At 35.3% G+C, this 10,395-nt stretch overlaps 1 pseudogene; it reads right to left on the reverse strand.

Annotated features, from left to right (window-relative positions):
* Nucleotides 1-2,215: 2,215 nt before the first annotated feature.
* LOC145947681 (uncharacterized) lies at nt 2,216-10,186 on the reverse strand (annotated as a pseudogene).
* Nucleotides 10,187-10,395: the final 209 nt, after the last annotated feature.

Genomic DNA, 10,395 nt, shown 5'->3' on the forward strand with positions numbered 1-10,395 from the left:
GAATGAAGCAGATTTGATCGATCCGAGAGCGATTAATGACGTCATTCACCAATCACAGCCATTTCTCTGAAAAATAAACGGCTGTGATTGGTCATTCATGTCATTAATCGACCTCGGGTCGATCAAATCTGCTTCATTCGAAAACGCTATCAATAATGTGCTAGGCTGGGTCTACAATAGGTGTAGTAAGCTCTAAGCCTTAAAAAATTCACCAATCACAATCAAGAATGAGGGGAATAATCGACTGTGATTGATCAATTTCTTAAGGCTTAGAGTTTACTACACCTATTTTAGACCCGGCCTTATTGTAATATACAATACTAAAAAATACTGTACACTGCTAGTCATTAATTCGTTCCTTGAGGTAAGGGGAGTACACTAGTAAATTAAACTTCTATGTACCGCCCCCTTACCCTCAAAGTATATCCACACAAACTTGCATAAGCGCATAAGCGTATGGATAAGACATTTGATTGGTTTATTTTCTTATGCATACGTTTATGCGCTATGCAAGTTTGTGTGGATATACTTTCAGAGAACGAATCAGTGACTGCCACTGTACATACCTGTAAGAATGTAACAATACCCTGTAAGAATCAGGAGTAGCCATAAACCAAATAGCAATAAGTAATTGTTTTTTTTCTGGTATTGGCTTTCTGCCAGAGAGTGTATTATTAATTGCTCGTAATGCTGGACCAATTATTGTCAGCATCATTTCAAAAGTTTCAGGAAAGATTCTAAAAAAGAATGGTGAAAATAACAAAAGGTACTTCCCGGAAAAAATTTTTTAATATATAATCATATATAAAACAATATAATATTATATAGAAATATAGAAAATTATATATAAGCTATTTATAATTTTTTAACTTTTGTATGAAATTATATATAATTATACATAGCTTATACAGAATTTTATACATTTCAAATATAATTTAAAAATTGTTATATATGATATTGTTACGTCCAGACTCAATAGAAAGGAAGAGTCGAAGGAAGGACGTGACTATACTATACTTAAACAACGCTGGGCGTTTTTTTTTTAAATTTTTTTATAAATTTATATTATTTACATAACGACTCAGAGTACGATAAACTTTTCAAAGGGAACACACCCTTCGAGATTAATAATAATAATAACAAAAATACCGAACTAATAAAGTGGCCTGCACAATTGACGACCAGCGAGTTCGAGCATCCAGTACTGCCGTTGCTTAAATTCATCGAGTCCATCCCAGAAAACGACACCCGCAGATCCGGATATCTCCGACGCAGAGCTGAAGTCTTGTACGAACAATACGAGAAGCTACTCCAAAGCATCGGGGAACTGCCACCCACCCACTACAGCTCGACTAAAAGGTAAGTGAAAGAAATATCTCTCGTCAACTTAAGATCCTTCGGTCTCACTTAAGAGTAACAATAACGTTCTAGATTAGTAAATGAACAAATTCTTCAACGGGCAAACCAAACTAAAATAATATTTAGTGTAGAGTCTTGCTGCAGGATTTCAAAGGTAAAACTCAGTTTTTTCAACCTAGAGTCATAAAAGTGAAACTCAGTTTTTCCAACCTAGAGTCATAAAAGTGAAACTCGGGTCCTGATAAAAAAAGGGTCAGCCATAAAAACTAGGGAACGATTTCTCTTTCCAAATTCTCCGGCCGGTTTCGTTTTTCGTGCCAGTATTAGAGAACGAATATTCTCCAATATTATTTTGTAATATTATATTTTTTTCATTCAACAATGTTAAGTAAACCTTGACACACGTATTTTTATAACATGCGCCGTGCCTTGTTGCGCCTTTGATGATTTCCTTTATTGTTATCAACATTTATTATTACTACTTTTTAGCATTATAGTTGCTTTAATAATGAGGGATCCCAATGTGTCCGCGTAAACCCGAGTACGTTTTCCCGCCTTCTGACGGGGTTGAAACCCCTCTCGAAACTGAACGCACTTATTATCAAATCGCAGTCGGTTCTATCCATAAAGATACTAATGCTGCACTCTGCGTGGATTGTCATATGCGTAGTCGCACTGTCGTAAGGGACGATTGGTTAATCATTGCAAAGCACCTACTTGTGATCGGTCACCTACCGACGGGGACAACGTGTTCAGTGTGTAACTTCCACCGACTGTCGGAAACTCGTGACCCCCGTCTACACTGTTACCATTCCCAGCTCAGTTACCTACGGTACGTCGATAACCAAGCGACCCCTTATACCGACAGTGACGGCAACACGGTAATAACAATTTTCCATGGTGTCGACGACTCACTTGAACGTTTCCGAGAATACCTAGAATAAAACCCTTTCATCATACGCTCCCGCGAATCTTTAAGCCGTTGCGTGTAACCATCCGGACCTCTCGTCGCAGGCGATCCCCGGACATTGATCCGAAAACGCGATGTTGCCCCGTGCAACGGTCCGAGCACGTGTTCGCGAGTACGCTCCGCGATTTTCACGCCGCGACCGCCCGGGACGTGACAGTGTAGTAATCCATGCGTATTGTATGTTGCATTATGTATTCCATATAATTGTAAAAATTCAGCAAAATATTCTTCTAACAAGCGCTTCGCATATCTATTTTGTTCGATATCAATACCAGGAGTTGCTAGAAGACGTATAGCCACTGAGAGTTTTATAAAATGATTATATACATCGGGCTTTACTATCTTGCGCAAGACAATGGATCCAGTGTACAACAGAAATTCACAAAATTCAGTGGCTTTCATGCGACCGAGTTCGTCCAAAGCTCTCGGTTTACGGGCAAAATCATTTGTAACATACTTTCGAAGTTCCAGCTGCCGTTTGGAAATCTCTAGAATTTGTTGTGCACTCAACTTCATAGGATTCAGCTTTCCAGTCATTAGTTTTAACGTTTTTTTTACTTGGCCTAAGATCACTAAATGCATGTAATCATATGGCATTTGTGAAATCATATCAATATTAAGCCTCAATAAAGGAGCCGGGTGAAATTAACCCCCCTATATTAGATATTATTAATCTTTTTTACATGCTTCAATTGCACATTGTTTGCACATGTTTGCACATTCTTCATTTTTGTTTGCACATCTCTAGTACAAAAGTTATTTAAAAAAAACTTTTGGGGGGGGCAATTTCACATTAGCCCCCCATTTTGTGCAAAAATGGTTTTTAATTAACCTAATCGATAGATTTTCGTTTGCACATTTCTAAACAATTTGAATTTTCGTTTGCACATCTCTAGAAAAAAAGTTATTTAAAAAAACACTTTAGGGGCTATCTTCCGTACAAAAGTACTAAAATTTCGCGAAAATCCTTTCGTAATAAGCATAATCGATAGATTTTCGTTTGCACATTTCAAAACAATTTGAATTTTCGTTTGCACATTTATAGAAAAAAAGTTATTAGAAAAACAAACCTATTGGGGAGCTAACTTCACATTCAAAAATACTCAAATTTCGCGAAATCCTTGTCATAATAAGTTTAATTAATAGATTTTCGTTTGCACATTTTAGAACAATTTGAATTTTTGTTTGCACATCTCTAGAAAAAAAGTTATTGAAAAAAACATATTGGGAGGCTAACTTCACATTCAAAACTATTCAAATTCCGCAAAAATCCTTTCATAATAAGCTTAATCGATAGATTTTCGTTTGCACATTTCGATACAATTTGAATTTTTTTTGCACATCTGTAGAAAAAAATATAAATTAAGGAATATTTTTATCGGCTCTCGGTGTTTAATGTTACGTCCGGGGGTGCAGTTGCGGCGTAAATTTTACGAAATTTAAATCGCGACCTACGAACTCGAACTGCGGGGCGGACTACGTCGTATTTCGGAATTACTCCGGGGATACCCACGACGACAGGTATTTCCTTTATGGTCACGGTTGCGTTTTGGGAGAAAGGGAGCGTTTCGTATAGGTTCGATTACTGACGAATCAGTCCATGTATCCGCGGAATCGTTCGAGTGAATCGTTGACGGAGTGGAAAATAGTGATTACTGTATTACCATCCGAGTCGATACGGTAGGGTTCTTCACCACGGCGGTACAGAAGGTAAGCTCGTTGGCAATGATAACAAGGGTGGTCGATGTCACGTGTTTTCGACAGTCGGTAAAAATTGCAGACTGAGCAAACGACTCCGGTCGGTACGTCGCCGATAACGAGGAGATGCTTAGCGCAAGTTAACCACTCAGATTGCACGCCAATAGGTAAACGCATATGGCAATCCGTACAGAGAGCGGCACTTGTTTCCTTATTAATAAAACCGATTATCCGTTGGCAATACGGGAGGTTATTTAGGGTTTCTTCAATAGTTTCTTCCTCGGAATCATCCTCGGGGAGAAGCAAAGTGGTGGGGATGTCCAAGTGTGACGGTATTATTGGACACATAGGAGTTGATTGTTTAAACTAATGTTAGTTAAAATAAATAATTGCCATGAGGTCGATTTGAATGTTCTAACACGTTCACGAAGTTTCTAGATATTCTGGAAAGATTTAGAATTTTCCAAAGGGTTGACTGTAGGATACCTACTGCAGTTTATGAGGGCCATAAACTGACCCTTGATAAAAAAAAAAAGGTTTCGCACGATTTCTCTTTTTGGGAGATGAGAAAATTTAAGACGCGCAGAGAATATTCTGGAAACCACGTGGTAAGCTAATATTTCTAAAATTGCAAGAGAATTTATTAGTTATTATTGTTAAGTGATTCAAAAATGCGTAGACGTAGTTTCCGAAATAGATTCTTGTATTTCGCGGGTTCCCGGGCAGAAGGGAGGCTCGTGTTGTAAAGAAATATCTTGAGCACCTACCTTATTTAATTTCCAAGGAATGGACAACGACTGGATGGCGATGATCCGGGGTACCCGCGTTGTAGAGGGTGTACAGGATGCCAGACCTTTCTGCAGATACCTTGTACGGCGTGGATCGTTGTCCGGGATGTCGTTCAATGGCACCTTGGAATTCTTGATTTCGATCGCGTGCAATTGCGTAGGCCACTCCCGTAATTTAACGTCCGCGTGATTATTATTATTATTATTAATGCTAAAAGGCACGGAGTCGCCGAACAATCTATCGTATTCCGCGTCGTTATGATAGTCGATTCCAATGAAATTAGAGAGACCACGTGTTGATTCAGTGCGATGTAGTCGTGCTGTTATACGCCGTAGTTGATTCTTTCTTCCTGCACGGCGTGTTTTAGGCATTATAAAATTTAAACATTCTGAACGTCGTTTCGCTTCTGCAATAACTAACGTGCGGCGGTCCTCACTGTTCGTTGTTGCTTTCGGCGAGAGATTATGAGCGGTTCGTCCTCTCTGAATAATCACTACGAGGTTCAGGAAATATTTCTATGTTATAGAATAGTAATTTGTTAGGAATGGATTACTTGACGCGTGTTTTAGGCATTGTAAAATTTAAACGTTCTGAACGTCGTTTCGCTTCTGCAATAATTATTGTGCGGCGGTCCTCACTGTTTGTTGTTGCTTTCGGCGAGAGATTATGAGCGGTTCGTCCTCTCTGAATAATCACTACGAGGTTCAGAAAATATTTCTATGTTATAGAATAATAATTTGTTAGGAATGGATTATTCGGCATGTGCAGGCGAGAGAATTCGAGATGCGTTTTAGAAATAATATAGGCTTGGAGATACACGAGGTTGGAACTAATTTAGAATGAATTTAGAATATATATATATATAACACTTTTATTCTAGTATAACACTACGAGTAATACAAAGTATCTAAGTTAAATTTTAGAGTTAGAATCTTAGAGTTAAAGTTAGAATTAGAGTCTTAGAATTAGAATTAGAATCTTAGAGTTAGAATTTGAATTTTAGAACTCGGAGAGAGTCTTAAAGGTGACTGCTCTGCTTGACGGCGCGATTAGTACTGCCCTCCTCTGGGCTCGCTCTGAGGTCCTTCGGTTTTCGGCAGCTCGGTTGCGGCGGCCGAGAGTGGGGGAACTCTCTAGAGTAGGGAGTTGCCGTGGTAGGGAAGTTCCCAGGTGCTGCGGAGCGCCGCGCTCAGGCACTAGGCGGAGTTAGATGTCATGGCCGGCATTGGCGCGCATTTCGAACGGTGTTATAAGAACTTAGAATTATTTTGCATAAGAGTGAAAAAATTTAAGTAGCCGGACGTGACATTAATAACTAAATGTGATTCTTAAATTCGGCCAATAGAGCCAAGCACGAAAATTAAATCTAATTTCTCGGAACTGTATCTCTTGGTTTGAGATTACTAAGTTCGATCAATTAATAAATCCTCGAACTTACAACGGGAAAATAGGCGAGAAAAATTGTAAATTCGAGGATTTATTAATTGATCGAACTTAGTAATCTCAAATCTAGAAAAAAAGTTATTAAAAGAAAAACTTTGGAAATCTCCATTGTTTTTTTTAATAACTTGTTTTCAAAAGATGTGCAAACAAAAATTCAAATTGTATCGAAATGTACAAACGAAAATCTATCGATTAAGCTTATTACAAAAGAATTTTCACGAAATTTGAATATTTTTGTACGGAACATAGCCCCTAAAGTGTTTTTTTTAAATAACTTGTTTTCAAAAGATGTGCAAACAAAAATTTAAATTGTATCGAAATGTGCAAACGAAAATCTATCAATTAAGCTTATTACGACAAGAATTTCGCGAAATTTGAATATTTTTGAATGTGAAGTTAGCTCCCCAATAGGTTTGTTTTTCTAATAACTTTTTTTCTAGAGATGTGCAAACAAAAATTCAAATTGTATTGAAATGTGCAAACGAAAATCTATCGATTATGCTTATTACGAAAGGATTTTCGCGAAATTTTAGTACTTTTGTACGGAAGATAACCCCTAAAGTGTTTTTTTAAATAACTTTTTTTCTAGAGATGTGCAAACGAAAATTCAAATTGTTTAGAAATGTGCAAACGAAAATCTATCGATTAGGTTAATTAAAAACCATTTTTGCACAAAATGGGGGCTAATGTGAAATTGGTCCCCCCAAAAGTTTTTTTGAATAACTTTTGTATTAGAGATGTGCAAACAAAAATAAAGAATGTGCAAACATGTGCAAACAATGTGCAATCGAAGCATGTAAAAAAAATTAATAATATCTAATATAGGGGGGCTAACTTCATCCGGCTCAATAAAGGACTTATTCCTGTATGATGTTGTCTGTCAGATTGCGTTGCAAATGATTCTGCTGTTCGCAGCGGAGCATTCATTTCTGGATACACCACTTTTCCCTTGTGCCACATGCCTTTGGTTTTACACTTATTACATGCATAATATCCTCCATAGCTTTTAATACAGCAGATATATGCTTTTGCAGGAGCATCGCATATAAAACAATCGATAATAAATTTTCTGTTAATATTATTATGGATATAGCCATTTTGTATAAGATTTATTGCTTCTTCAATAAAATACTGTAAAAATAGTTCAGCAGCTGGAGGCTTTTGATATCCATGAAAAGCGCCAATGAGAAATGGTGTTTTGTCTTGAAAATTTCTGAAACTTCCAAGAATTGGCCATAATTGACTCTTGGAACTTTTGGTAAGCGGTAATCCATCTATGTTGAAGGATAAATGAATTTCCTCAGGTATATATGTAACGGTACCGCTTGTTTTTAATATGATGTAAGCTTTTGACAATACCAAAATGAACATATTGACCATTGAAATACATATCGCCTTTCTCGGAGTTTTTAAAAACGTTCGGGCGTCTGATGGAAAATATTGCATGGCCTTTTCTTTTCTCAAAACTTTTAATAGACTGGTCACGGCACATCTACAAATTTTATTAGCGTGGGTCCATTTCACTAGATTTCTTTGCAATCGATCAATATTTATATCATTATTTTCTGATATCGATGAAGAATTACTGTCGCATTCGTCGGACGGTACCCACACAGAACATGACATCCATTGGACGTCCATATAATCTCCATAGCTCCATATGACATCTATCTCCATGGTGGATGTCGAATAGATCTTTAATAGAAATCCAAAATTTATACAATAGCATTAAGTAGTCGTTAGTTCTTTTATTTACCGCTATGCGCCGCGCGATGCGCTATCTATCTCGTATTTAAGTTTTAGTCATGAGAATTATATATAGCTTGCAGAAAGCGGCTATCAAGATTGAAGATATCATAAATATTTCATAGTAAGTAATTTTTCTGATACAATTCCAATACAGGGAATTATAATGTTAAAGTCTAATTGTAAACAATCTTTTGGTAGATATAATATAATTCCATCAATTTATAAATAAAAAGTTTAGTTTTTAATTTTTATTGAAAAGAGCATCTATAATGAATTTAAATAACTTTTAATTAATATTCATTATTCGTCATCAAAGCTTGATGAAATATCCATGATTACTCTATATGACGTCCATATGACATCTATGCATACATCTAATGGATGTCGAATGGACATAGCAAATGCGAAACTATGTATGTCTAGTAGATATCCATAAGATGTTACGTGGATGTCTAATGGAGATTTTGAATCTCCATGGTGGACGTCTACTGGACATCCATTAGAGGTTTTTGTTCTGTGTGGGTAATATATTATCTCCAATTGTTACTTCTTGTATGATTTCTGGGATAATTTTCTGGTATATAATCTCTTGGATAATTTCATCTGGTGCGATTTCCGAGATAAAGTTGGTTTCATTATTGTTCACTTCCAGAAGACAATTATTATAATTTGAATATGCCATTTCGTCGCTTTTATGAGCCTGTAGATTGTTGCTTATTTCTTGTACTGCATACTGTGAAATTTTTTGTCGATACTTATAACTGTGCTGCTTGTGTTTCGGAATAATTGTATTACTTTTAAAATAGTTTACAATTATTTAAAAAATCATAAAAAAGAGGAAAATATTTTTAAAATAAAAAATTTTTTACATTAAATGTGTTTTACATCCATTTTAAGACTTGACTTTAACTGTTTAAGCGCTTAAATATTTTTGTTTACACTATTATATTTAGAGCTGTATTTTTTGCAGCGATGCAATCAAACTACAATCTAGTATAGAGGATATTGCAATTATCATAATAAAAACATTATTATATATTAGCCAATATAGAAGCAAAGTAAAAAAAAATATATAAAGAAGTAAAAAAAAATAAAAGAAATATATATATAGAAAAATATTTTAGAAATGGAAAATTTTTCATATCAAAATTCATTTTAAGACTATTTGACTTCAACTAATTGTTTACAGTATTGTATATTCAGGACTGTTATATATATATATATATATATATATATATATACAGGGTGTAACTAAACAAACGTATACGAAGCACACCATCAGGTGCAGGACAACAAACTAAATCGAAAAGTCCTGAGCCATTTTTTTATCTGAGCTTTATTTTTTACGCTATAAATTGTTAAAGTTTGCCAATCAGCGCGTGGCTACAACGGAAGGTAGCGTAGGCGCCGCCTACTGGGTGGGGAGCGCGGGATCGGAGAGCGAGACAAAGTGAGGCGAAGCGAATGTAGCATGTCTCTGCTCTTTTTTGTACGTTTTGCGTAGCTCTTAAAATTTGATTATTCTCGATACTCTCGGCAGTGTGGAATATTTAATTTTTCCATCTCGTTAGCTGTCTCCATATTTGTGTTTAGAAATACTTTTTCTTTGAAGAGAAAGGTCACATGAGTTGTAGTCCGGAGATCGAGCAGGCCACGGACTAGTACTGAATCCTTCCCATCCTTGAGGAAAATTTTTATCGAAGTAATGGCGGATGATACTTTTGAATAAGATTCATTGAAATTAATATTAAAAGTGGTTCCGATAATTGGACTTAAATATTAAATTTATTTTAAGCGCAAAGTATGTTTTTATTTTTAACATATTTAACAAGAAAAAACTTTCTTGATGTATGAAAACATTATAATACATATGTATGTAGTAATGACTACTTTTATTAAGATTTTTAGTCTTGATGTGTAAACATGATATAAAAATTAAGCCCTGAGAGTAGAATACAGTATTGAAACTGAGATAGCGATCTTCACAATTTCGATAGATTCTATTAAACTACGCAATAAAATAATAATTATAAACATTTGTATAATAATAAAATAAAAATAAATAATAATATAAATATAATAATAATAAAATAAGAGTAAAGATATATTATACATATTAAAAATAAATATTTTTATAATAAAAATAATTCTTACGTGCAGAATGGGCAAGTGCGTCATCGTGCATGAATATCGTAGCTCATCTATTTAATGTTACCTCTTCTAAATTATTCTCTGCCGGAACTAACAAATCTGGCAGATCATTTTGTAAGAAATCGAGACTACTTTTGAGAGTTTAAGCGTGATAATATAAAAAGTTCGATCTAGATTTCCTGTCAATAAGTTTATATTAATAGGAAAAATAATTCAATAAGAACAATACTAGTAAT

Source organism: Prenolepis imparis, unplaced genomic scaffold (assembly GCF_030444845.1).
Source record: "Prenolepis imparis isolate NDT839.2.m4 unplaced genomic scaffold, iyPreImpa1.0 SCAF_120, whole genome shotgun sequence".
Lineage (NCBI taxonomy): Eukaryota > Metazoa > Arthropoda > Insecta > Hymenoptera > Formicidae > Prenolepis > Prenolepis imparis.